Raw genomic sequence first — 27,319 nt, 5'->3', positions numbered from 1 at the left:
TCATAGTAACACTTCCATGACTTGCTAGACTGTTAACTTCAGTTTGCAGACTGGATTGTTAACTCTAGTTTGCAGAGTGTAGAGGTGTAGAGGGGACCACTGGTTTCATTCAAATCAAAGTTTATACAAGAACCCTGTGATGCTGCAGGTGCAAGGAGATAAATTTTGATATATAGCTTCAAGTTTCACCTCTCTACTTTTGAATCACAGGAAGCAGTGTTTGGTGAGATCTTGACAGAAATATGAATGTGAAGTCAGAGTACAGTGTTTTCTGTGCAGTATAGAGCTTGCATTGCCTTTTTTAAAGACTTATGGTGTTTTTTGAGTGATCTGTAGTAAAGTCCAATATCTTACTTCTGATTTGACATTTATTTGTCTGGCAGGGTCAAGCCTGCCACAATACGTGTGGTGTTCCCACTATTCTTGATGGAGCTTTTTAGTTTGTTCTATTTCTTTTGCTACTGGGCTGTATTATAGAAAAAACACTATGAGTAGAAGTTTAGTTCTGATAGCAAGATGCAAAAGGGGAAAGTTGTGTTTCAAGATTAGGGTGGGTTTAATTTGTTTTAAATTTTTTTTTTTTGCTCCTTTATTCCTATTTTGAAATGTAGCATCATGTTGGGAATTATGTATTTCAGATGGACTCTTTTCATGTGGAAGTAATCTCTGGAAAAAATGGGGTGTGATTGTCATCTAATAACAATAACAAACACTTTATGTTTCACAGTAAGATTTTAATAGAGTGAGAAGTTCAGGCTTTGCTGTGTTAGTGGCAATTATATGGTGTTTAAGTGGTGTTGTACATGCAGTCTGATATTTTGGTATTATAAGATATGTTTGTGAGCCACTCTTCCCTGTGGAGAGAGCAGGGATGCATGAAGTTTGGATGCTTGGCATGGATGCAGTGAGCACCTGTACACCTGGTAGTCTTAGTAGAAAGGTTTAAGGAATCTGTTGAGTCTGTTCCACTTTCCTTTCCTTGTGTGGTCTTCTTTCTGATAAGAAGGAAAGTGGAAAAGGTATGTTTCTCTTTTAGCAATGCAATGGGTAGTAAAAAATCTTTTGCTCTTCCGTGCTTCACTGTCTTTGTATATATTTTCCTATTGCCCTGTTGATATCTTGTATTTTTGCATGATAAAACTTACTTATACACTTTTATAAGAATGGAGCTATAAAAATACAGGAAAGTGCCTGTATTTTTTAGACAAGCAAAAGTCTTCCCCTGACCCAACAACAACAGAAAGCAAACAAGCAAACAAACAAACAAACAAACAAAAAAGTAACCTAAGTACTGAAATAAAATGAACAAAACAAAACCTGCCAAACACAAAAACCCACAACAAAATCCAGACAAGGAATGGAAACAGACTGGTAAGAGGAAGACAAAGCCAACAAGAGAGTAAACACCAGGTTTAGATGTTGAATTTTGTGTGCTCATACGGCTTTAGATCCTTGGCTATATGCTGATGCAGATTTCCTTGTGTATAGTGAAGCGAGAACATAGTTGTCCTGAACAATTTTCCATTTTTGTACCAGTGTTAGATAGCACAGCTATTACATAAATAATCAGCTGCATAAAAATTATTTTTAAAGGTATTTTTTTATACATGATGTGTTAAGGGCAGGGTCTGCAAGCCTGACCAACTATTGTACTTCAGTACAACATCTTCAACATCTTCAGACCCAGAACAAGGAGTTCACATCCACAGTAGTTCAGGTTGTTTTCTTATTTATTTACTTACTGATTTAAATCCAGTATATATCTTTGAGGGGGAAAAAATATCTCCTTGCGTATTGAAAATTGTGGCAGACCATAACTGGTATTTGCTGAAATAAGCCCATAAGAAAGGCAGCAGGCAGTTGAAAAGAATCCCCTGGGTACCTAATCTAAGCTAATTTTCAAGCAGTTTAATGTGTCGACTGTTTCTGCAAGCATGATGGTGCTTCTGAGCTTACTGGGAAAAACAGCAAGATCGTGTCCTTAAGACTGCTGAATTGAGCTTGATTTTAAACTTACAGGATGTTCTCTGTAGCTGACACATATGCCATGCTTTTTGTCCACTATACTCTGTCTTAAATATTCTGTGTGTGTTGCTTCAAAAACATTTACCAGGGAATAGTAATTGAAGGGGTAGTGTTGGGAGCAGGCTGAAGGGGTTTGAGACATTGATTTCCAGTACCTGGTGTGTGCCTTTGCAAAGGCATACTGTGTCCCCAAGAGTTTTCCTCTGCTTGAATGCTGCATTGGTTTTGCCAAAATACAAAAGCTGGATAGAAGGATGAATTAATGGTTGTTGTTGTGGCACTGAAAATAAATAAATAAATATGTAAAATATATTTTAAAAAAGCTGTAATTTTCTTTATTTCTGAGGAAACATAAGCTAGCCTGTACACTCAGATGCAAGCAAATCAGCAGTAGCAGGTAAAACAATAACAAAACTGTAATAAGTATAACTTGTACAAATTCAGATCTAACTGAACTGGTTGGTGAAGACAAAGAGACCACAGAGAGAAGTACAAAACTGTCACACTGCTTATTGTATGGTGGTAGGTAGGAACTAGCAATTTTCAGGATTGTACTTTATTTTTTGTAACTCTGTGTGGCAGCCCTGAGAACAGAAATTACTACTAGTCTGTTACCTGCTTTCTAGCAAACCTTTTCATGCTGGGCAAAGACTGAACAATGATGTAAGCCATTTAAATGTTCTGCCTAGGCAAAGCAAAGTTGGCAGAGATGCTAGCAGGCACATGCATCAATGGATGATGTCCTCTGATGTCTGTCTGTATCTTCTAGGATTGCATTTACCTTTTTGACTGCCAAGGCCTATTAAGAGCTAGTGTTCAGCCAACCTGAGGTGAAACCAAGAACCTCAGAGTGGGCTTCACAGACTGCTGCACTGTTTTACAAGGCTTATTTTCTCTGTCATGTAACTTTTCATTTGATCACATAGAATTTTGCTCTCTTTCCTGAAGCTCTGATCACAAGTGGCTCTGCTTGTTGCGTACCTGCCACCTTCCCAATAACAAACCATTCGTGTGATCTTTGTATTATCTATACCAGGAATGTTTGTGTGCTGCTTTTCAAATCTTCCTAAGAATGTATTGTTCCAGAGGGAAAAATTGATGCCTTCAGAGAATTTTGATCGAAAAATACCTGCCTGATAATACATGCTGTTTTATAATTGTATCTTAAGCTCTCTCAACTGGCTAGTTTTGAATTAGGTGAATCATTCTTTGTCAAAATGTGCCAAGATAGATATCTTACAGAGCTGTAATGTGTTATATGCATACTGTATTTTTTTTCTGGTCAAACTTCTAATTTCATTAGGAAATGTGATTAGAAAATGTAAAATTGTAATCTCATTAGATAGGATCTGTTGTTTATAAAGTTGGCTTTCACCATACTTCCTGCTGTTAATTCTTTACTAGTCTGGCTAGTATCAGCAGTCCTTCCTTCTTTGCCCTGAATCACGTCAAGTTGATGTTACTATGATATCCTATGTTGTGCTCTCTCCTATGTTATCATTGACTTTGCCACTTCTTGAGTAGAATATCTCTAATTCCAAATTTATGGAGCAACAATGTGAATTTCCCATAGTTCTTGGGCTTCTCTTTTACAACATTTAGATACTAATTGCTTGATAACCCTGAAAGTGCTTTATTATTTGCAGTTTGACATGTTCTTTGGTTATCTTACAAGCCGAAATGTTATGATGGCTTTGGAGAACTACCTTCCTGTACTCAAAAGAAGACTTTCATGAGTGAAACTGTCTTTTCAAACTGTTGTCAGTTTTTCTGGCTCTCTCTCTGTAGTTCTATCATTTCTGTTTAACAAGTGACCATAATTTATATTAATGCTTTCATTTCCAATATATGTTATTTGTGTTTCATTGGTTTTGTAATCAACATCAGCAGAGCAGAAATTATGTAGGAATGGCGAGATCTACCTCAACTGAATTCTTCAATTCTTCTTCTCTGCTGGATTGGGTGTCTGTATATTTTGTTTGAGGAAAGTTGGAAATCCCAGTCCCTTCATTTGAGTCTGGTAGCTTAACTTGTTCATTAATGCAAGCGGACACATAATAGTTGCAGTCTATTAGAGTGAGATTGACAAACATGCACATATTGCAAGGACAGTTAGAATTACAACAGCAAAGCTCTGTCTTCATTAGGGTGGTCTTTAAAGTAGCTAGCTTGCATAAAATGAAGTTTGATGCCTATGTTTTTAAGTCCAAGACTTTTTCATGCCATTAATTGAGCACAACTTTAGTTGGTATCAAAAGATGCAGTCTCAAAGAACACCAGGGAAGTTAGAATTAAGACTGTAATTCACATGCAGGTTAGAGAAGTTTATTTCACTGAAATATTTTTGAATGCCCTAGCAAAGCTAAGAAAGCTGAAGAAATGAAGGCTTGCACTTCTGTCTCCCAGAAGGTTTAATTCCATTAACCTCTCCTACTTTAAAAATAGAATCTGTTTTTACACAGTTTTTTTTTTCTCTCTCTCTCTCTTTTTTTTTTTTTTCTTTTTTTCTTTTTTATGTATGGCTGCATGTGGGTTTAGGATTAGTTTATTTTGGCTTGTTTTAATAAGTACTGTGAGATACAGGCACGAAATAGACTTGCATGCATACCAAGCAATACTAAGAATTTTCATTCTTTGTGAAAGCCAGAAATAGTCTTGAAACAACATTAGGGCTTACACATCAAATTCACCCCTGTTGATGATAGCTTATGTTCACTCTCTTGAGTCTTTTATAAGTTTTGCCTCATTGTGCAGGCTTGTAAATCCCAATTATACTAATGGGTGTCATGCTTTCACAATATAGGAAAGAAGTGCCAAATACAGCCCACAGTGGGATGCCCTCATCTAGCAACTAGCTCTTACACTATGGAGCCTTTCTCTTAGCTATCAAAAATATTTAACACTGGGGAAAAGAACATTAATACAGCTTGTATTTGAGTCCAAGGACAATGATCCGGAAAGCTGTTTGCAATCATGTTCTGTCAGGCTGTTGCATATTGGAGCTAGAGATAAAGCAGTTCTCATGTGAAAGAAAGTGGCATTTGCTAAGTTGATGGTCAGTTAATTATTGCTGAAAAAATACATAGCAACTGGCCCTTGTACTTTTTAGAAACATTGTTTGATATGCTACCCTCGTTCACTGAAATGTCTCATAAAATAATTCTTCGCTCTGAATTATAAAACCAAACATTTGCGCTCCCCTGTTTCTGAGAAACCAGTTTTGCAGAAAGATATGAAGCAGACTGGTACCACCATATGACATTTTGATGAGGACTCATGTCCTGTCTTTGTTTTGAAGGAAATCAAGTCACAGATGTGACTCTGCTTGGCTGACTACTGTTTGATTAGGAGTAGTGGTTTTATGTTACCAATTTGGCTGGCAGCATTTTGAAGAGTCTGAACAAGAAATTGATGCATTACACTATAACCAGCATTTTTCTACCTGCTAGCCTGTTCTTAAGGTTTATATCATATCTAGAGTCTCTTAGAGGGGAGCTCCAAGCTCTCACCCCATTTCAGTGGGACATTTTGTTTAGGCTGTGGCTTCCCAAATTAGCTACTTCTCTGGACAAAATGTTGTCTTTTTGCCTATTTCAAGATTTAATTTTGGAACACTGTTATCCCTCATTCCCCTCCATTCTATCCTTACACAGACCTGTTGTTCCTTATCTTAAATTACATTATTAAAGGCAGTTTCTCTATTTCTTTGCAGTTTAAAAAAAGAAGCGAGAACTAAAGTTACATAGTATTAAAACCAGAAATCTGTGTCAACATGTACTCTCCTTCAAGTGGGGTGTATAATATACATCATACAAAGATACAAATAGGTTAAAGAAATTGATATCAAATGACTGGAAATCTGGAAATAGATTACTTCTTGTAATCTGTGGAGTTTTTATAAGTTGCTCTTCTCCCTATTTCTATGTTACAGTGTTATGTTGTTTTTTTTCTTGTATTATTAATAATATTATTATTTTTAGTGAACTGTCACTAGATGTGTAGAATAGAATGTGCTAAATGTATGGTAGTGGATATTAAATTTTACCAGGGATGGCAACATTTAACTCTTAGCATAACAAGCAGAAGTCTACTTTGTTCCAGGATTATTTCACAGGGTGTAGCTGTAATGAGAAGAATGGGCTGTAATAATTCCAAGAATGAGGAGTTGAAGGCAGGCAGAAGGATTGTTCAAATGCAGCTCAAATACATGACAAAAGGGTTAGGTTGGCTTCTGCTAATCTGGCTGCATTTGCTTACATTTTTATTTTGTAAAGCAGTAGATCTGAAAAGATGTGTGAACAAGAATTAGAGTAACCTTTATGGATACCAGAAAGATCCAGTTCCAGCAATCTCTCCCTCTTGTAAGTGGTGTGAACAGGTCTCACATCCTGAACAAGCTGAATTCAGAACTGACTGCTGTTTTATATCCTGCTGCTTGCCTTGTGTAGTGCCAGAACCAAATATAGACCCCACTTAAATGAAAGGGAGCTTATTGAATTCAGAGCATATTAAATAACTTGATCTTGTGATTTGTTCTTGATACCAACAGCTGCTGTCTGATAACCGTATGTTTACTTAAGTTTTACCACTCACCTGAATTTTAAAGGTGGTTTGGACTTTGGAATTTGGAATTTGAATAAACACTTATTTTTAAAAAGTTAGAGTTCACCTGCATTGTCATTTACCTGTTTGGCAGCTCTGAAGTAGTAAAACAAAATTGTAATTGTCTTTTCAATGTGGCTTAGGGCTGTAGGTTTCTTCCCTCTTGGAGGCAAATGGGAATGTGACTGAAATCATAATTCTTCTTTCTAGAGGAAACAGAGAGATATGCGTGAATGACACAGCTGGTCTTCATGCATATGGTCTTCAAAGAAGCTCCTTTATATTGTTTTCTTCCCCGTTGTCAAGAGTAACCAAAGTAAAGTAAAAATGAATCTAGAGAAACCTTATCTTTCACAAAATTTTGTAGCTTATATCTCATAGTCATTTTTTTTTTTTTTTTCTCAAGTCTTGGTCCTCTTGTGTGTGCAGAGATTAGGATAACTGTGTTGGTGAAATGCTCTTTAACTTGCAGAGAGGTGGTGTGTATGAGAAAGATGAATTTCCCATGTGAAGCACACCTACAATTCAGTTTTTAAATCAACTGTCCGATCTAAGTTTTCAGGGATCTTCTCCTTGACAAATTTGTATGCAGTGGTACAGACTGTCCCTGAAGTTAACCTGCACTTCCATTTATGTTTTTTTGCTGTGCCTGCTCCAAAAGCCATCTCTGTGCAGGTTCTTCTCCATTCTCGTGAGAAAATTCTGTCTGAAAAATAGATATGTTTGATTGTTTATGGTCTCTGGCACGCTCTGATTCTGTGTGATTGTTACTGTGTGATGTACTTGAGGCTACTGACCGAAGCTTGGTTTCGGATACTGCTCACTTTTCAGTGTTAGTATTACTACACTACTGACAATTAATTCCATTTCAAATACACCTGTAATGCAGAGTGAAATGGATATCAATTGCTTGGCTGCATAATCTGATTTTCAGACTGAAGACTGCTTAAAAACCAATGTCATTCTGGAAATATCTATTATCATGTGTATTTCTCTTCAGGCATGCTGATGGAAAAGGAGGCAAACCAGATACTTTAAAACAAGATTCTGACAGAATGCTTTTTAATTGTTAAGATGGGTATCTAAAATCCTACCATGGTCCCAGAAAAGGTATCAGTCTTCTTTCTGTCTGGAATTGTCTATTAGAAGCTCCAAAATACTAAAACTACACCTTAGCCTGAATTATCTCAGTGATTCAGATCTAGCTTCTGCAGAAACTGATGGGAAGCTGGTTGTGCTAGTGGCAAGGATTTGGGTAGCAATGTTTATATTTAGTATTATAGTGTTTGTGTTCTCTTCAGTAAGTAGGTAAGCCATTTCAAGGCTGAATTCAAGATATAGGGACATCAGGACTAAGTGCAAAAACAAAACAAAAAAAAAACAAAAACAAAACAAAACAAAAAAAAGGTACATCTGAACAAATAGATGACTAAATTTGCTATGTGGATTCTATCTGAAACATCCAAAGCTGCATTGCTGAAAGAAAGGTTCAGTTCTGCAGCCCTTACCTGGATCATACCACACAGTCTTAAACTTAACCCTGGTTTTGTTGTTGTTGTTGTTGTTGCTTTCTTTGCTTTTCAAAGACATATCTACAACTTTCCTGAATGTAAATGGATTGTTAACATTTCAGAGGTAAAGAACTTCATCTTTCAGCTTTCATTGCCAGCTTTTGGTGTTGTTCTTCTGTTCTGTTTTTGTTTTTATGAACTTGCAAAGCCAGGGAGTTGTGCAGCTCTAATTGAACTGGAATGTGAAGTCTTTTCTAGTATTGTAGATGCCTTAGGACTATGTGATGTCAGATTCTTTACCTTTGCAGAGGTTGGAGAACCAAAGTAGAAAGAGGAAAAAGTGGGTTTTCTCCTTTAACTGTGCTTTTTGCAGGCAAGATGGTATTCAATCCATGTTCTTTTTTGGGTGTAGAGGTGCCAATAAAAATTAATAGTACAGCAATAAAAACAAGATGGGTATTGTGCAGATTCTTGTTTCACTTGCCTTCTTGTGCCTTCTCATTCTATGCCTGAGAATTTTTCTGTGTTTGTTGTTGTTGTTGTTGTTGTTGTTTGCTTGCTTGTTTGTTGGATATGCATGAATGGCAACTAGAGATCTACACCCTGTTTGAAAGCAAATGTCATAACTGGTGTTTCTGTCACTGAAAATCTGTTTATGCTGTTTTGGGGACTTGATACCATTTAATGCCATGCTCGTGAGACTAGTCTAAAATAAATATAAATTGTGTTTTTTTGGAATGGATAAACGTGCTTTTGTACTGTCCAGTTTTGAGTCAGTGGACAATGAGTCAAAGTCTTTGTTTTGAAATCATGCTGGTAAAAATAATGTTGTTGGTATCATACTGAGTAATTTGTGTGTATGATAGGAAAAAAAATACTTGCAAATAGGATTAGTATTAATCTGAAGCTTTTTAAGCAGGCCAATGTAGATGCAAGCTTCTGGTATGATTTAAAATTCTTCTGTTTAATGTTTGATCTATAGATGATATTTTCAGGCTAGTTATATCTGACCACTACTTAATGAATCCCGAGGATCAAAGTGTGCTTAGCAGGTGGACTTGGCTTTTTTTTCTGGGTTCTTTTGTTGCTTTGAATAAATTCTTTCTCTGTTTACAGGAAAACCTATTATGCTGTGTTAAAAGATGTGGCTGTGTAGTTTATTGGATTTGCCAGCACGTGTTTAGCACAGCTTGTATAGTCATGAAAACAGCTTAGTTCCTTCCTAGTGCGCCTCTGATGCAGCAGCCAGTGTAAGCATGGAGAGGGAAATGGAAGAACTTGAATGTTTAAACCTATGTATTGCAGGCTTTGCAACTTTGGAATTAGTGTTTTCACACTCTGGAAACATATTGTGAAGTTGTTTATTCAAATGATATTGTAACTGCAGTGGTGGAAAGATCTTTGTTTCAAAGTGATAAATGTTGGTTCAAGCATCCTAACAGGCTTTACATTGTCTGTATTTCTATTTGAATGGAGACACCAAGATGCTCACCTTAAATTTCACCCCACTACCTTTGTCTTGGTAGCATTATTACTTAGCAGTGCACTAAAGTTTAGATTTCTCACAATGAAGAGAAGAGGCTTTAAATGCCTGAATTCCCAGAAGTGAAAGAAGCTGTTTGCTCTGCCTGGAGGATTCTCCTAAGTTGTGCCACATTGTGAAAGTGGTACTGGTTCCTTTCCTACATTCCCTGACAGTTTGATTGAAGAGGAAGAATCCCCACATCTGGGATTTAGTTTAACATTCAAGGTTTTAGCTATGCATATATGTTTGCTGGCACAGATTATATCTACATTCTTTCACTCTTTTTTTCAGAGCTATGCTATTTCAAAACAGTTAATTCTGATTATGGTCCCAGAAATGCACACCCTGCCCATAACAAAGAGATCTAGGGTGCTTTTGAACCTAGAACCAACGTAGTCTGGGGCACAGAGTTTATAAGATGTAACAAGGAAATAAGACATCTGGCAAAGCTGAGTTTTCTGCATGTGTTTTTGCTGGGTGTAGTCATCTGTTGGATGAATGCTGTAGAATGAAATTAACTCCTTCCTTTCTTGCAGTTAGGACTGAGGAGGAATTTCCACTGGTGTAAAAGGTAACAATTTCTTCTTTAGGAAGGCTATTATTTTCAGTGTCCTCTGCAAATTTCTCAGGTAGTTCTCTGCAAATATTCCTTATGATTCTGCTGTGGTTGAGCAACCCAGATGGTTTTTACTCTTCCGATTTATGTAACTTCTCTGTTCCTCAGTGAAAGGACTTTCTGATGGAAGGCAGTTACCTCAGGCTATGTGCAACAAAAAATTGATTAGGCTGTTGCTCAAGAATGCTAACAGCAGCCTTTGTTCCAATCCTCATACCAGCATTTATTTACATCTGACTCATTGTCCCCAATGTTAGCAGTCAGATAAAGTTGGTTTGAGTTTCACACTTCATCTGAAATACGAACATGATCAGTTTTTCTTCCACTCACCTGTGCTGTTTATTCCTTTTAACTTTAATTTGGTTTCACACCAAGATGTGCTGTTTTTCTTATTAGCTAACTTGTGTGGTTGTGGCTTGCGTGAGTCTTGCAGCAAGTTTTTAACAGTGTTGGGACAGGAGAATTGCATGTGAAATGCAGACATATGGTACAGTATGCAGTTTGGGCACTGAAAAGCCGGGGAAGAAAATGATCCAAAAGAATAAAGCAGCAAATCTATTTCTCTCAAATCAGCTTTTCTTTCCTAGTTCTGATTATTTCAGAGTAGACTTTGAAGTAATGTGGGAACTGCAGGTGAAACTCATGAGTACAGGTGGACTACTGTTGTTCATTGTTGTTGTTTGTTTTTGTGGGTTTTTTTTGTGTTTTTTTTTTTCCCCTCTGCTTCAGGAGAGTTTTTACTCAAAGTTGTTAATTGCCTTAGGAAATACTTGAGAATACAGTACTTCCTCAGGCTTCAGGAACTGCTTTCCAATTGCACACAAAAGGAATATAGGGGAGGTCAGATACAAAACAGCAACAGAAATATTTTTTCTCCCAAAGGACTAATATAATCTGGAAGTTTGTTGGAGAACTTGCATGACTAGTTATGTCTGCATATTCATTTAGGAAACAGACTTTGTGTCCAGCATCATTTTCAGCTTTTAAAAATAAGATATTGCTGGTTGTGTGAGAATGGCAGACACTTGGTAGCTTTGTCTATAGTCTAAATTTCTGTCACTCCAGTGGATTTGCTACTGGAACTTAAAAACAGCTGTATTAAAGCACTGGCTCTTCATGGAACAGTCACTTCTCCATGACTTGATAGAAGAAATTCTGCTGTATGTTCTGCGTTACTCATGGTTATACTGGTATGAGATGCTTTGGAGCTGTAAAAGTAGCTCTCTTGTCAAATGTCACTCATATCTCTTCTGCAAAAACTGGCCACTGTATGGGAAGAACCCACTGCAAGTGGCATTGATATGGGGCTTATGTTGAAGCCATCTCCTGTAACAGCATCCATATTGAGGAAAGCCTGTTGCATTGCTGCTGCTACAACCTTAGCTCTGAAATGGTGTGTGTGTTGTATGAGACCTTTAAATGACTCAGTTATAAATCATAAATGCTTTTTCAATTAATTCCTCTCAAGTGTTCTAGCAAGACTTAACTGTTTCCATTTCAACTGTTTTTCATTGCTCACAGAGTGGAGCAGTATTTTGTTTAACTACATGGTTCAACCCCATTCTTTGGGAAAAAACTATAGTTCTTGAGTTTTCCTGTGTTCAGCAGTGAACATTTATGTATATTCAGAAATCTAAAGTGGATATGCTAATTGACCTGTTTTATATCTTATAAGTTTGAGCAGAGAGATTGAAACAGCTGGATTTACTGCTTTGAGATGATTGTTGTAGATGAACTCTAGTACATACTTTGTATTATTTAAGACATACTTTATATTTTCCTTTGAAATACAAAACATTTAAGAAGCTTGTAATTGTACATGTTTGATTCCTGCCAGCTATCGCTGGAAGTCAGATTAAAACAAAAGAAAAAAGAACATATTCACGAATTTCATAAGAGGTTTCATGTTGATGATGTGCCCAGTATCATGTAAGAATGCTACAAGAGATACAGTGGTAATATTCAATTGTCAGATTGCTGTAACAATAGATCCTTTATTCTCTTCTAGAATATGCTCACAGGTATCTCTAAGTGGTAGTCTGGTCATACAGATCTTTTTTCTCCCGTCTTTGAAGAATATGTAAGCAGAGATGAGAATCTGGCTTTGTGCACTGTTCTATAGGTGCATCATCACCTATAAGCAAGTGAATCCCCCAGCAGTTGTTTGGTTGAGTTTGAGGTAACAAGCCCTTTTGGGAGACCCAAGTGAAAAAACTGGTTTTTGCCAATACCTTGTCAATTGCCAGGTCACTTGTTACCTATTATGATTGTTATCCATAATGATACATTTTTTTTAATGTCAGTAATGCACAAAACATGAAAAACTGTTGTTTTTAGGGGGAAAAGCAGAGTTACTGTATGAAGTGAAATAGAATGTACAACTGTTTTCTTTTGGTTTTAGAACTTGGCTGATGAGACAGATTTTATGCAGAAATAGACCATAACATAGTGCCATGGTCCAAAACCTGGAACTTAATGCCTTATTAGGTATAGTTGCAATCACTCACAATCTGTTTTGAGTGATTACACATGGAGACAGGAATTTGGATTATGAACATGATTATTAGCACATAAATACCATTCTTATGGTTAGCTAGCATTCAATTGTTTGAGTAGTTTACTTCATTTCAGAATTTCTACCACTCTTCTAGTATCTTCAAGCATCAACAAATAAAGTTATTACACATTGAACAACAACATTATAATTCCCAGATGAAGGCTTGCTATTTCCTTAAGTAAAGCTACTGGACCACGTGTGTGATGAGTGTTCCTGGGGCTCTTGCTTTTTAAAGTTCCCTTCTGTTTGAAGCCATTGCTAGTAGCTGCATAATGCAAATAAAGGACAATTGATTTTGTTTGTTTGGTTTTTTTTTCTCCAGCTCCTTATTGTTATTCATTTCTGCACATACTGCACACAATTGAACCCAACTTGTGCAAGTCAGAATAAAGGCATTTCTAGGCGTTCTGTATGTCGCCAGTTAAGAGAATAGAATTTTTGCTTCAGATAAAGAATGGAGAGATGCTTCTCATCTTGATAGTAACAAAGGATTTCTCAGTGAAAAACATCGCCAGCCAGGACCAGGAGATTACAGATTTTAAAGTGCCCACAGGTAGCTTTACTGAACTGCTACTGTCTGGGAGGAAAACTGCTTCTTTCAATTTAGGACAGACAAGGATTGTTTTTTTTTCTCAAACCTTTCTGCAGATTTTCCCCCTAATTATTATTCCTTGTAAGTGGCTGGGTACCAGTTCATTGAGCTACTTTGAAAGGGTTTGAAACTATCTCTCCTACTGGCTATTGGCTGAAAAGCCAGACTTTTAAAAATAATAATAATTGATGTCCAGAAAACGTTTCCTAGTGAACTAAATTGTTTTCTGCTTTGAGTAGTTATTGAATCTCCGTGTCTTGTGTGTCTTCTAAATCACATGCACCAATTCAGAAAGCTTCAGAAAATTGCACTCAGGAGGCTCAGTGATTTCTCCCAAGATTGGAGAAATACCTTTGTTCTTCACTGTCAAATTGCCCGTGGGCATAAATCACCTGCTTAAGTTCCCAGTCCTGCCCCTCCATGTTCAATAGAACATCTGGGCAGCAGTGGCTACACAAGGCTTAGTTATCCCATTGGCCTTGCTACAGTATCTCACTTGGGCTAGTTACAAATATAGAATTAATTAGGCACTGCTAACAGTTCAGAAATTGTTTTGATTCTCATAGACTACTTCTGCTAATTTCTCTTGCCTTTACTGCCTTCTGTTAATGTGAATTCCTTGCTGTAGAGTCTTCCCACCTACTTATCTGAGAGTTAAATTTAGATACCTTAATCTGTGGTCCTGTAGCCAACAGTTTCTATCTTCCTATTGAGGTTCCCATGTCTTTCCACAGACAACAGTTATAAAAGAGAGCACAACTCAGTTGTTTGTATAATGATTTAGTCATGAGATCAAAGAAGGATGACGTGTTCAAAGAGGTAGAGTCAATTCTAGTCAATAGTTCACTGCTGTGCTGTGACATTAAGCCCGGAGGTTGCAGCCTCTGGCAAGACTTTTCTGTCGAAATATCACGCTGCTTTCTATGCCACACAATAGAATACAACCATGGGCTTTCACAGATACTTGGAACTGCAAAAAAATACTCTCAGTGGGTTTACTTCTGGGAATATGCAACAGAACTTCACAAGAACTTGAGGACTCTGCGTAGCTCTTTCTTCTCCCTTCCCTGAGCCCCCTGTGTGGGCTCAAGCCTTGGAAAAAAAAGTGTTTGTATAACTTCAGATCTCTGCATTTTCAGAGCAGCTTTGGTGTCTGACTGAGAACGGTGTGAGCTCAACTAAAGCAGCCATACCATTCAGTGAAGTTATATTTTGAAATGGACAAGGTAAACATGAAGAAAGTAAAGGCAAGAAGAGCTCAAGAATCTTACATGCACTAACCCTGCATAAGCATCAGCCTTTCAAGAAAGCATCTTTAATCCCACAGCAGTTCAGTCTGGCATCCCACATGGAAGAGGGTTCACTTGATGTTAAAAGGAATCTAGAATATCTACATGCAGAGTGTAGCAGATCCCCTGTAGCGAAGTCTGTTCCTCCGAAGAGTCTGGTGGCTTGTGTCAGACCTGCCTGAACAGCACACACCACCACCCTACTGCCCACACCTCTTCCTTCCCCCTGCCCGCTGACTGGAGGATGACTGGATTTTGGGTGAAGGCTTTCACTGCTCCATCGTGTCAGGTTGTTATCCATCAGAACCAATCCCAATCCTAGCCAGATTTTCTCTGTTGTTTGAGAACTAGCCAAGGAGACATTTTGAAGTTGATTCTTGGACAGCAAATACAAGAATAGAGTTGTGCAATGAGACCTTCAAAGCCTGTTGAGTGGAATCCTAAGTTATGTTAGTTACTTCCTGTCTATACATTGTATAAACATGCCATACTATAGCAGTGGCATTGTCTTTAACTGCATCTTTTCACTTGTTTCTGTCCAAATGAACATCTGGGACTGCCAGTGCAGGCAGAAGGGCAGTGAATTGCAATAAAGTACTATTCTTTGCACAGATGCCTGAAATTAATTGTGCAGGCAAACATCATGTTCAGCTTATAGCTTCAGGCTTTATGAAAGTTTTTTGGCAGTGTGAAAATACCATTTGAAAAGTGGTATATGTTGCAAAATAAAGCAATGTAAATTATAAAGTTTGCCTTCCAGGCCTCATTACAATTTGAAAGGAGAAAAACTAACGCAGTACTGTTTTGGAGGGGGGAAAGAGGGGGTAGCAGAGGTAGTCTTGGTCAGTGTGTCTGTATAACTATAGCTACACAGACAAACTTAGGACAATATTCTCAGGTTGTGTTTCTGGTGTACTTCCAATTATTCTGCACTTGGTGTGTTTGACAGATTCTGGAGTCTGTCAGGAATGTAAAATAAGTAAATAAAGCACTTAATCAGTAGCCAGTCATAGAGATTCCCAGCAAATATTCAGATGTGATTACGTGTGGTAGTTGCTACACAAAACATATACTGGGGACCCTGAGGCAGAGCAGGACCCATGACAGCTTGTACCTTTGACTGAAACTCTCATTTTTCTGTGCAGCTGAGACTCAGAGGTGCACACTTGCACACCATTATGACAAATAAGCATGCACATATCATTTGTCAAAGGGTTTTCAAGCCATATCTCCATAGGGAGCTGAAGAAGTGAAGGAAAGTTAACTCCTCTTGAATATTAGTCAGGTTTATTATTGTTGTATTCAAGATTAATAATTCATACAGCAGTTGTGTTAGATATCTGAACCATAAGAGTAATGCATCACCAAAAATGTATTAAGTGGTTTATTCATTATAGAAGGAGCAGCAGCAGATAAGTACAGCCTAGAAAATGTTATTTTCCATACGGAAATTGTACATTTGGTGCCTGTTTTTGTTCTTTACCTTCCTTTTCAACATAAGACAGTGAGCTTTTTGTGTAATTCCAAGGCTTTTTGCAACCTTCCAGCGCAGAAATCCAACTGGCCAATACCAGTAATTCTGTCAGCAAGGGTAAGTGGGCAGATGGTATATGTCATCAGTGAGACAGAGTTTGCCACTGGATGCTAGCGTCAGCAGGCCAGAACCTGCAGCTTTTCAGCACAGTTGACCCTGGTGATTCAGAGTTGCAGCTTGTGTTTTGTTGCGCAAAAATCTTTTTGGATCCCTTACGATTGAAGCATCTATAGCAGGTGATTAATAAAAGTGGTCTGTGTGCTCTGAACTTCTCTCTTTCATACATCAACACGTGCTAAAAGCAAGCTAACGTATGGTTTTCCTAAAGGATGTCTGGCTATAAAGAAAAAAATATTTAACTGCAGTTTATAAAAGATTAACATTGTGTATTATTATTAATTTATTTATTTAACAGATGTTCCATCTGGCAGACTGGAAATTTAGTTAAATCCACTGATATTTATTTATATATCGCCAGTATAATGAGACAGAGGTCAGTTCAATTGTTGCAAGTCAATTAGATTAATTGGAAACTGCTGTTGATAGACCTCACTGCACAGCAGCTTGTCACATTTTCTATCCAGTTTCAGGAATTTAACTGAAATATTCGTTTTAATTTCTGTTCAACAAATGTGTCTTGTTTGCATAACTGCATCTTTTTCTTTCCTTCACTTGCGTTCTGCATTCTATGCTGCTATGGTGGATGTGTGGAGCTAGAGCTGATGATGTATTTCTGCAGCTATTACATTCTTCCCAAATTTGTGGCATTATATTTAAGCAGCAGACATCCCAACCATTATACATTATATTTATGGCAGCAGACATCCCAACCATTTCCATGGAATCTCACAAAATATGATGGCTGTTACAAAAGCAGTTCCTCTTGTTTTAGTGTTTGGCTCACAGTTTCAGTACTGGTAGTATGGCAGTAAAAGAAGATTCAGTACAGGCTGAATCTTCCTGGTTGATGGATTTAAATCCAGCTGGGAACCAATCATTACTGATGTTCCCCAAGAGTCAGTATTGGGGCTGGCCCTGTTTAATATCTTTATTGATGATCTGGACAATAGGATTGAGTGCCCTCTCAGTATGTTTGCAGATGACATGAAGCTCGGAAGAAGTATTGGTCTACTTGATCAGAGTAGGAAGGTTCTACAGAGAGATCTAAATAGGTTGAATCAATGAGCTTACGCCAGTTGTATGACATTCAACAGTACCAAGTGCCGGGTCATTCACACTGGTCAAAACAACCCAGTGCAATGCCACAGGTTTGGGGTCGAATGGCTGGAAAGCTGTTTACTAGAAAAGGATCTAGGGGTACTGGTTGATGCTTGGCTGAACATGAGCCAGCAGTGTGTCCAGGTGGCCAAGAAGTCCCAATGGTATCCTGGGTTGTATGAGAAACAGTGCTGCCAGCAGGAGCAGGAGGTGATGGTACCTCTGTACTCTGGTAAAACTGTACCTTGAGTACTGTGTCCAGTTTTGGGCCCCTCACAGCATGAAACATTGAGGTGTAGTAGCATGTTCAAAGGACAGTGAAGCTGTGAAGGGTCTGGAGCACAAGCCTAATCTTGAAAGGAGCTCAAGGAAGAGGGATTGTTTGGTCTTGAAGAGGCTCGGGAGAGATCTCATTGCTCTCTCCAATGACCTGAAAGAAGGTTGTAGTGAGGTGAGAGTTGAACCCTTCTCCCAGATATCAGTGAAAGGATGAGAATAATGGCCTTAACTTTGCAGCAGGGGAGTTCAGGCTGCATATGAAGAATTTCTTCTCTGGAAGAGTGATATTGCATTGGCATAGGCTGCCCTGGGAAGCGTTGGAATCCCTGTCCCTAGAGGTGTTCGAGAACTGTGTAGATATGGTGCTGAGTGGCATGGTTAGTGGGGACAGTGGAGATGATTTGATGGTTGGACTAGATGATCTTTAAGGTCTTTTCCAACCTGAGCAATTCAGTGATTCTCTCAGATTTCTGCAGTAAAATTCTGGCATTTAGCTGTGCTGCTTTCGCTGATAGTGACAGCTGTACATATTGCTAATTGTAAGTATAAAAATATACCATTTTTGTTAGATCACCTTCGTGGAAGTTGAATGAATTACTGGCAGTTCAGTCCTGACTTCCTTTCTGACTTTCTTTCTAAACAGTCTCCTGACAACAAGAATTATGTTATGGAGGTCTAGGGGTAAAGTGCACCTCTTTTTAAGAACACAGAGTTCTTTCAGGACTGCATGTGACCTAGTCCTTTTATTATCTTTTATTTCTTCTTGTTACCAAGACTATAGATTTTCATTAGCCTCCAGCAGGCAACAATTATTCTGAGTAGGAATTGAAGATGCTTAGTATCTCTTGGGTTTAAGGCTTGTAGGTGTTTGCTTTGTCAGCAACATAGACGTGATTAACAGCATGCCTTCAAAAAAATATTTATTCTGCATAAAACATCTGTCTGAACCCCAAGAGGAGTGTTATGCAGAAGTACAAGCATATCCCTCTGCATATTTTCCTACATATCACTGTGTTACATATCACAAAGAGATACTGTGCTGAGTTTTTGGAAGTGCTGAACACCCGTGCCTTTTTTATTTTTATTTTTTCAGATTAGAAGATGTTTTCATCATTTCAGAACCCCTGCAAGATGCATTATGAGAATTTCAAAACATGCCAGTTTTGAAGACAAAAAGTTAACATCCTTTGAGCAAACAATGAGATGGCAGCAGAGCTGCCAGCAGAAAGAAAAATGGGTTCTTTACTATGGCAAAATATCGTTCCTCACCTGCCTGTTTCCCAAGAATGTTTTACTGAACTTTTTTTTTTTTTTTTTTTTTCCCAGATAAATAGTTCGATTCTTCTCTATATTGCTTTTTCTTTGTGCTAAGGTATACCACATCTAAATCTTGAAGGCTGACTGCTGCTTTTAAGAAAGACAAAATGAAACGCTTTTATTACAAAAGTGTTTTATTTCCAAAATAGTAGAAACTATCTCTTTGCACTTAAAAAAAAAAAAAAAAAAAAAAAAGGATAGAAAAGATTTTCAGGAAAAGTCTGATTCTTCTGTCAGTTTCAGAAGGTTTAGTTGTCAAAATACTTGAAGCTGATCGTACATTCATCATTTATAGTCTGAAACCTATCCCTTAGATTTCCACAGGCTAGCTGCGCAGCTAAGTCATCCTTCCTGTGTTCAAACAAAGAGGAATAGTCAGGAACCATTTTTAAAGGTGTCACTTTTTAAATGAAGTCCTTGCTGCTTGTGTGAAGCTTTAAGACCCCTGGCCCAAGGGGTCAGCCCAATTGTCCAGCCTCCAGTATGAACTGAGAAGAAGGGCTTTACTGTCAAGTTCCAGTAGGGTACCTTGGTTATGTCTAAAAAAATAGGAATCTGGAGAGTGAAAGTCACAATGGGAACAAGTCATTCAGGCTGCAAAAGAGACACAAACCAGAAAGCCTCTTTCCCTAGTGAAAACCTCCTACAAAGGCAGGACTGAGCAGCAAATTGTGAATTTTCCCTTTGAGGGTGTTAATTTGCCAGAGCCATGGTTTTGCTGAGTACACAGCAGACTTTCAGAAGGAAATAATGGTCAACAGCAGGTGGTTCCCAGGGAGAGGTGTAAGTACAGGGCTAGGAAATAGGAACGTGTTCTTGATGTGCTCTTTCTGAGCTGTAGGTGGTATTTTTCTATTTGAGAGCCTGGAATTAATTTTCTCTAAATGGGTTTATCTGGAATATCTCTAAACATTTCCTATTTACAATTCTATGTTGCAAATGCCTCCTCAACTAAAGCTAGTCTTAGATGGAAAATTCTTTTGTTACTGCTCGCTTTTTAAAACTCCCTAGCTCTTGTGTTAGAGCTGATAAGAAACAGGTAGGAACTCTTCAGTTTCTCTGTGCCTGCCCTGTGTTGTCTCTTTTCTGTCTTTTTAAGGTACTCATTCAGCAGAAGCTGCTCCTTGCACTTACCCACCTTTTTATGTACTTCTCTATTTCTATTGCACTATTTTTTGAATCAAGTGACAAAACTTTACAAAGTGCTCAGTGTGTAGGCAGGCATGTTGTGGATTTACAAAAAGGCACCGTAATTATTTCTGATTTGCTCTGAATTATTGTGTTGGTTTCTATTTAATGCACTGTATTTTGCTTTAGTTTTACTAATGGTTTCACTAAATTCTTGTAATTTTCCAGGAGAAAAGGAAGCACCATCGGGTTAACAGGCAGTTTTTTCTTGAGTGCCTTAGCACACATCACAGTGCCTACTATGAAGCATTTTGCTATATTAGGACATAGCTGTCTCTAGTTCCTGGAAGTGTTCTAAGTCATTTCAGTGCATATTGTATTGGACTTGAAACATCAGACCTCTTCTGATGAACACAACCTGAACATTGGTGCTGATGGAAAGGATGTTCTTCTGTTCCTCTGTTTACACACTGCCAGGTGCTGCTGTCTCTGCAAGGCAAGGAAATGCTTCAAGTCAAATCTGCTCTCTAGGAGGCAGTAATAAGAGAGGCTGCCCGTTTGTTGCTTTGCCCCATGTGCTGTTTCCTGTTCAAGACTGGCCTGCCAGCTGACCTTCTCTATGGTAAAATGGCAATTAGTACATTTGTATCACGCCAGCCAATGCTACTTATTGCCATTTGACTGCTTGAATCATAGAATCAAAGTACTGTTGAACCTTTAAAGTCAAAAAAGACCTCTGAGATCATCCAGTTCAACTGTCTGCTCTCCACTAATACTGCACACTATGCCATGTCTCTAAGTACTACACCTGCTCTTTCCTTTAGCACCTCCATTGACTTTACCACTTCCCTGGGCTACTTTTTCTAATACCTAACAAATCTTTAGGAGGAGGAATTCTTCCTCATATTCAATCTGAATCTCCCACGGTGCAGATGGAGGCACCATGCTCCAGCTCATCGCTACCTCCCTTCAGGTCATTGTAGAGAGCAGTAAGGTCTTCACCAAGCACCTTCTTCTCCAGACTTAACAGCCCCAGTTCCCTCAGCTGCTCTCCATGAAAGCTCCAGACACCTCACAGCTTCACTGAACTTCTCTGGTCACACTCCAAGGTCTGAATGCTTTTCTTGTATAAGGGAGCCCAGAACTGAGCACAGCACTCAAGATGTGGCCTCACCAGGGCAAATTACAGTTGGACCAATCGCCTCCGTGATCACCTCATCACTTGACCCAGCAGTCTTCATAGTTCACTTTCTTGAGATGTATCCAGGGCACTCATCGCTTGTGAACTTCATTTTTTTTTTAAATAAAATGTCCTTTTATAACATATGTATCTCAAATGCATGGTCTGAAGGGGCACTTGAGAGAGATTTCCTGCAATAGCAATCTCTGGAACAGCAGAATCCAAGAGAACAGGCTTTTTGTTCTTGTCCTCAGCTGCTTTCACCGCATCCTATTAGTTCCTTTCTCAAACAGGTCTGAAGGTGAATGGCAAAGCCCTCGATCTGATACTGTTATTTTCTGTTTATAATTAGAAGAGGTTATATAGTTAGAAGAAGGGATTAGAAGGGTGCTTGTCACTCTTCCCCAGCAGGGCAGTGCAAACACATGCACCCTTCTCCTCCTCTACAGACAGAGGCCGAAGATGTAAAATTTACCCTGAGCCTTATGAGGAGAGACTGAGGGAGCTGGGATTGTTCAGCCTGGAGAAGAGGAGGCTCAGGGGAGACCTTATAGCTCTCTCTAACTTCCTGAAGGGAGGTTGTAGTGAGCTGGGGGTTGGCCTCTTCTCTCGTGTAATCGATGATAGAAATAGAGGGAATGGTTTAAGCTGTGCCAGGGGAGATTTAGGCTGAACATTAGGAAATATTACTTCTCAGCAAGGGTAGTCAGGCATTGGAATTCACTGCCCAGGGAGGTGGTGGAGTCACCGACCATGGGAGTGTTCAAGAAACGTCTGGATGTTCTGTTGATGAATATGATTTAGCTGGGAAGTATTGGTAATGGTTGGACTAGATGATCTTCTAGGTCTTTTCCAACCTTGATAATTCTGTGATTCTGTGATTCTGTGAATGTACTGGCTTCCAGCAGCTTCAGTAGGAGCTAAAGGACTCAGCACTTCAGTGGCAGTGATTGGCATTTGATCAGATTTAGCTCTCAGCAGAAAGAATTTGGAATTAGCAAAGATCTAATTATGCTAGTTCTAGCATAAGTAATTTACTCAATTACTGGTTTTGCACCAACTTTGGATTTGATTTGATTCTTCTTGAACCTGCATCTTGCCAAGTTTTGAACTGAAACTTGGTTGGGAATGGATGGAGGGCTTCTTATTTTTTGTGCAAGTTCTTGTTCTTAGCATTTTGCTTTTGTTCTTCTTTTATTAGGTTGTTGTTGTTGTTGTTTGTTTTTTGTTTTAATGAATTTCAGTCTTGAAGCTCAAAGCTGCTGCTTTGAGTGAGTGGTTGTTCTGCCTGCTAGCTGTAGTGTCTCACACATGCAGGTAATTTGGATGATATATAAGTGTGCGCAGTGTACCTCTCATATCAAAAGAAATGGATTTCAGTCAGAAGTCAAGATTCTAAGGGGGTGGAAATTAAAATAACTTTAAAGTGTGCTTGCGTACTTTATGCTCTTAAAAATGATCTATGGCCAGTGCTGAATCTGATCAGCTTTCAGCTTTGTTATGTGTGGGACCTGGAGCTTTTACTAGATTTGTGTGCCGGATACAGTCACAAAATCACTTAGTTCTCCTTCAACAGACAGGCAGAAATAACAGGGAAAATCAAATGAGTGACACGTGGTTTGCCTCAGGCCAACAGAAGTGTAGCAATTCTGCTGCAATTACCAGTTTTTGTCACGCAGGTTCCCAGGCTGCCTTGTGCTACACATCAGCACTTTGTTCTCTAGATTCTGGAACTCAGAAGATTTTCCTTATGATTTTATTTCATTTCTTCACCTCTCTCTTTCCATATCTCATTTCTTACTCTCAATTCTTTTTCCAAAGAATAATTGCCCGTGAAACAAAATAACCTTTTCAGAGTACAGTCACTTCCTCAATACTGGTATCTTAAGGTCCCCTCAACAGGGGACTGAATTTTCCTTGCTTTATAAAGTGTTTTTCTTTGATAAACCCATTCTCCCATCATCCCTTCTCAGTGACAGTGCAGCATGCTGCCACTGGACTGTGGCTCCCAGTCTGCTGCAAGGCTGCACTGAGCAAGAGTGTTTTGCAGCTGTTTTCTCATGCCTCTTACAGAAACAAGGGTGGGATGTTTCAAGCACTTGTTGAACAGAAGATGTAATTTCTCAATAGGAACTGAGCTGAAACTCGGTGTCACAGTGCTGCTCTGAAGTTATGCTGTGATGCAGGGAAGTGATCTTTTGGATGCTGCCTCTTAGGTGACCTTGATGTGACAGTATCAAGTAAGTGGTGTAGTGATATTAATTTCTTAGTTTCCTTTGCAGTACACAGCCAGAGCTCTCATGATTTTAGAGGAAAGAGAGGCAGAATCCTTCTTCTTTGACACACCTGTGATCACAACTGCAGACCTGAATTATGCCATCTGCTCTTGACAGCTCCTTAAAATGGAGCTGAACAGCATAAAGCTAGGAGAAGAGAGTCAGCAGATGGGTCAGTGGAATCCAGTTTGATGTTGCTCTACCTTTCAGTCTTCTGCTTCTTCAAGCAAAATCTTTTCTGTGCAGTAGATGTCGGCCTGTGACCTTCCTGTGCTCTAGTCTTCAGGAGAGTAAAGCTCCTGCTAGCCAGGCTTTGATCCACAGCAAATAGGCATAATTGTGCTTTCTTCCATCTATCTGCACATGTCGTGGCAGCTGTCTCTTGTTCATCATTTGTATCTCTGCTTTTCTGGCTTTTGAGTAGAGTTCCTGTGGGTCACGTTAATACAAATAAGACTTGTCAGTAGAAACAATGCCACTTGTCACTTGCTTAAATATAAATATGTAGTTATTCTCTAGTAAAGTTTGAGCTCTGCAGTATTAACATTGTTATGCTTGTTAGCATGGATTTAGTTTTAGGATAGAAGTGAGCATAAAAACAAAACTGCCCTAGTGCTTTCAGTGTGTAGCATTAGGGGCCACATTTGTAGATCATGCTTGTTTTTTCACTGTTATTAGAAATAAAAGTTTAGGAAAGGATCTTCTCACCTATTTGCTATTTTTTATTTTCTTGTAGGCATTGAACCTTTAAACATAGTCAGTTTCACAAGCAACAAAAGTTTGCTGTTCCAAATTAGAATCTTACTCTCTTATCAATAGCCTCAAAGGTTCTTATTAGCTAAATTGCATAAACCACTCTTATAATGTTTATTTCTATTTTCATGAGACGCTGTTGTGATATTAGGGTGGGAAAAAGGATTTGAGCCGTGTAAATCCCTTAGAGGCAGTGCTGAACAGGCTTAATTTCAAAAGACATGAATTGCATGTTCCAAGAGTATTTTCCAAGAATGAAGCAGCTGTTGCTCTTCCCTACTTCTCCAAACTGGGAGTTGTTTTTGAAGGAATTGGGAAAACATATTTTGTCTCAGAACAGTGATACCTGCCAAGTTGTTTTTGGACTTCAAATGAAGGCAAGAGCCTGCTTATGACTACAGTCGGTGTGCCTCCTGCACTTGAAGAAACAGCTTATGGTTATTTTTTGGTTTTGTTATTGTTGTTATGTTGCAATTATTTGGGTTTTTTTTTGGTTTGTTTTTGGCAGTACTATTTGCCATTAAAACTTGCAGTGCACAAGGGTTTGTGAATCAGGATAGAGAGAGCAAGGATAGGAGAGAGTCAAACACTCAGAAAAATACCATGGTGTCATTAAAGTTGGGTAGTAAAGGTTGTTTCTTAACTTAGATTTAACTTGCTATTTGGTCCACCTTTTAGGAGGGCTGTATTGATACTTTTTCATATTCGTTGCTTGCTGTACTGTCCAGTGTCCCCTAGTTGGCTTGTGCAGGAGGAAGGCCTCGTGCTTGTGCTTTTTGTTTGAGAGTGCTGCAGTAAGCTGCACAGCTGAGCTCAGGGCACAGGCAAAGAGCTATCCACTCATCCTGCCCCATTTAGAGTGCCATCTCCCTAGCTTTGGGCAGATAGACAGCCCAAAGGGCTTCAGCTTTATCCCCAAAGGCAAAGTGGACCTGTCAGCTATCAAACTACAAAGGAACTGTTCATCACTTCTGGAACGCTGTGGGCTTCAGAGAACCCTCAGTAGTTCATGTCTTAAATGTAATGTGGAAATCACAGTGGCAAATAGAACAAGAAATCAAACTGTTTGAGTTAATGAATTACGAGTCAGCTGTGTCATGCAATCACCCTACTGGACACTCAGCCTGTGGTGAACACGTACGTGTTTCAAGTTAATATAAGCAGCGCTGGAAGTTGTGTAAGATTCAATAAATGACATCTTTGCAGTACATAAGACCATGAAAATGGATGGTTACTGTTTCTCTTCTAATAGATAATAAATTTTTGTAAATGATGTGTCTGAGGTTTATATGCAGCAAAGGAGCACCATTCTGGTGCTTAAGAAGATTAAATGGGATATATTTCAAAAGTGGAAAATGGGAACATGGAAGGTAACAGAAAGGCTGTCTGGCAATTAGACAACTTGAAGTGCCTGTGATTCAGTTAGACATGTAGAAGATGTGGGAACACATCTTCATCTTCTTTGTGAACCACTGAAGATGTCAAAGCAGAAAGCTGCATAGAGATTAATGAGGCTTTAAGCAGCTTCATGGCCATGCAGTAATTTTTCATTTTTGCACCTTCTATCATAGCAAGAGTAGTCTGATGGGGTATGTCTGTGATGCCAATCTAGCCAGGGGCCAGCAGGATATAATGAAGATAACATTGTCTGCTTCTTCTAGAGTAGCCAACAAAGAGTTAATAACCGTTTTTAGGATGAACAGCAGCAGTTGATAATGAGGGATACCATGACCTGAACTAAGACCAGAGATGTATTTTAAAATTGCATGTTTGAGGTCATGTGTTTTTTAATGTATCCTCGAATTCCCACAGAATATTTTGAAAATAATTTCCTCTAAAATAAATGAATATAGCCAGGTACTTCAAATTCTTCAGGAAATGCAAAGCTTTAAGTGAGATGAAGCCCCTACAAGTTATTCCTGGCTGTCAGAATTACATAGTGAACCATTTCTGGGGCACTGCAGAAGAACAGATGAACACAGGATTTGAGCTCTTTGCTTCTCTTATCCATTTAAATGGTGGATTTTTATTGTGCAGCTGCCTCAGTTTTAAATGCATCCAAGATAACCCTCATCTAAGTTTCCATCTCTGTTACACTGTGAAAAGACCGCTCTTTTCAGGGCCTGTGGGGATATAGGGAACAAGGGAAAACAGTCATAAACTTGAGCATAGGAAGTCCACACCAATGTGCAAAAGAACTTCTTCATGGTGAGGCTCACAGAGCCGTGGAATAGGCTACCCAAGGAAGTTATGGGTTCTCCTTCTTTGGAGAAATTCAAGACCCACATGGGCACTGACACGTGCAGCCTTCTTTAGGGGTCTAATTTGCAGGGCAGTTGGACTCTGTGATTCTGCCATATCAACTTTTCTCCTGTGCTCTGGTTTTATCATCAGACTGTTTACCACTCAAATCTGATTGCCAAAAACTGAAAACCAGAAAGTTGTCAGGTACTCCTTCATTCTCAATTACCTTATTTCTGCTACAAATCTCCATCTCATGGCAGGTTTGACCTTGGATTGCCAATTTTCCCTCCTCCTTTTTGTCTAATAGAACTTGCTGAGCTTGTAAGTGGACAAAGCATAACTCTGCTTGTACCTGACATTTCTCAGCTGTTTTCTGTTTGCTTTTAATATGCAAAAGGTAGTAAGCATGATGGAAGAACATAAAGTCTTTCAGTATATGGTCTTGTTCTTTTACTTGCCTTACACTATAAATAAGTTGTTTTAATTTTGGACCAAAACAATGTCAGTGTCTTACAATCTTCGTCACCAAATCTATCATTTGTTTCTGTAGAACTCAGAAAAAGCTAGATTGCTGATCTTTTCTGTGCATGATGCTCATAATGAAAGTGTCAGACTTCTCAGTGTCTTACAAAGGATCAGCCTTAGCCTTAGAATCATGGAATCATACTGAGAA

The 27,319-nt window shown here is 38.7% G+C and overlaps 1 protein-coding gene and 1 long non-coding RNA gene across 2 annotated transcripts in view; one reads left to right on the top strand and one right to left on the bottom strand.

The window, feature by feature from the left end:
- ADAMTS12 (ADAM metallopeptidase with thrombospondin type 1 motif 12) overlaps nt 1-27,319 on the top strand; it is a 149,001-nt gene that overhangs the window by 24,504 nt on the left and 97,178 nt on the right. The window lies entirely within an intron of this gene.
- LOC116652493 lies at nt 728-14,177 on the bottom strand. Its single transcript, XR_004305579.1, has 4 exons — nt 14,097-14,177; nt 6,711-6,833; nt 2,181-2,305; nt 728-995 (listed from the first exon to the last, which is right to left on the bottom strand). It is a non-coding gene; the product is annotated as an uncharacterized LOC116652493 (long non-coding RNA).

The sequence above is a fragment of the Coturnix japonica genome, chromosome Z (genome assembly GCF_001577835.2).
Source record: "Coturnix japonica isolate 7356 chromosome Z, Coturnix japonica 2.1, whole genome shotgun sequence".
Taxonomy (NCBI): domain Eukaryota; kingdom Metazoa; phylum Chordata; class Aves; order Galliformes; family Phasianidae; genus Coturnix; species Coturnix japonica.
Note: the sequence above shows the minus strand (reverse complement) of the source record. Positions and strands in the feature narration are given on the sequence as shown.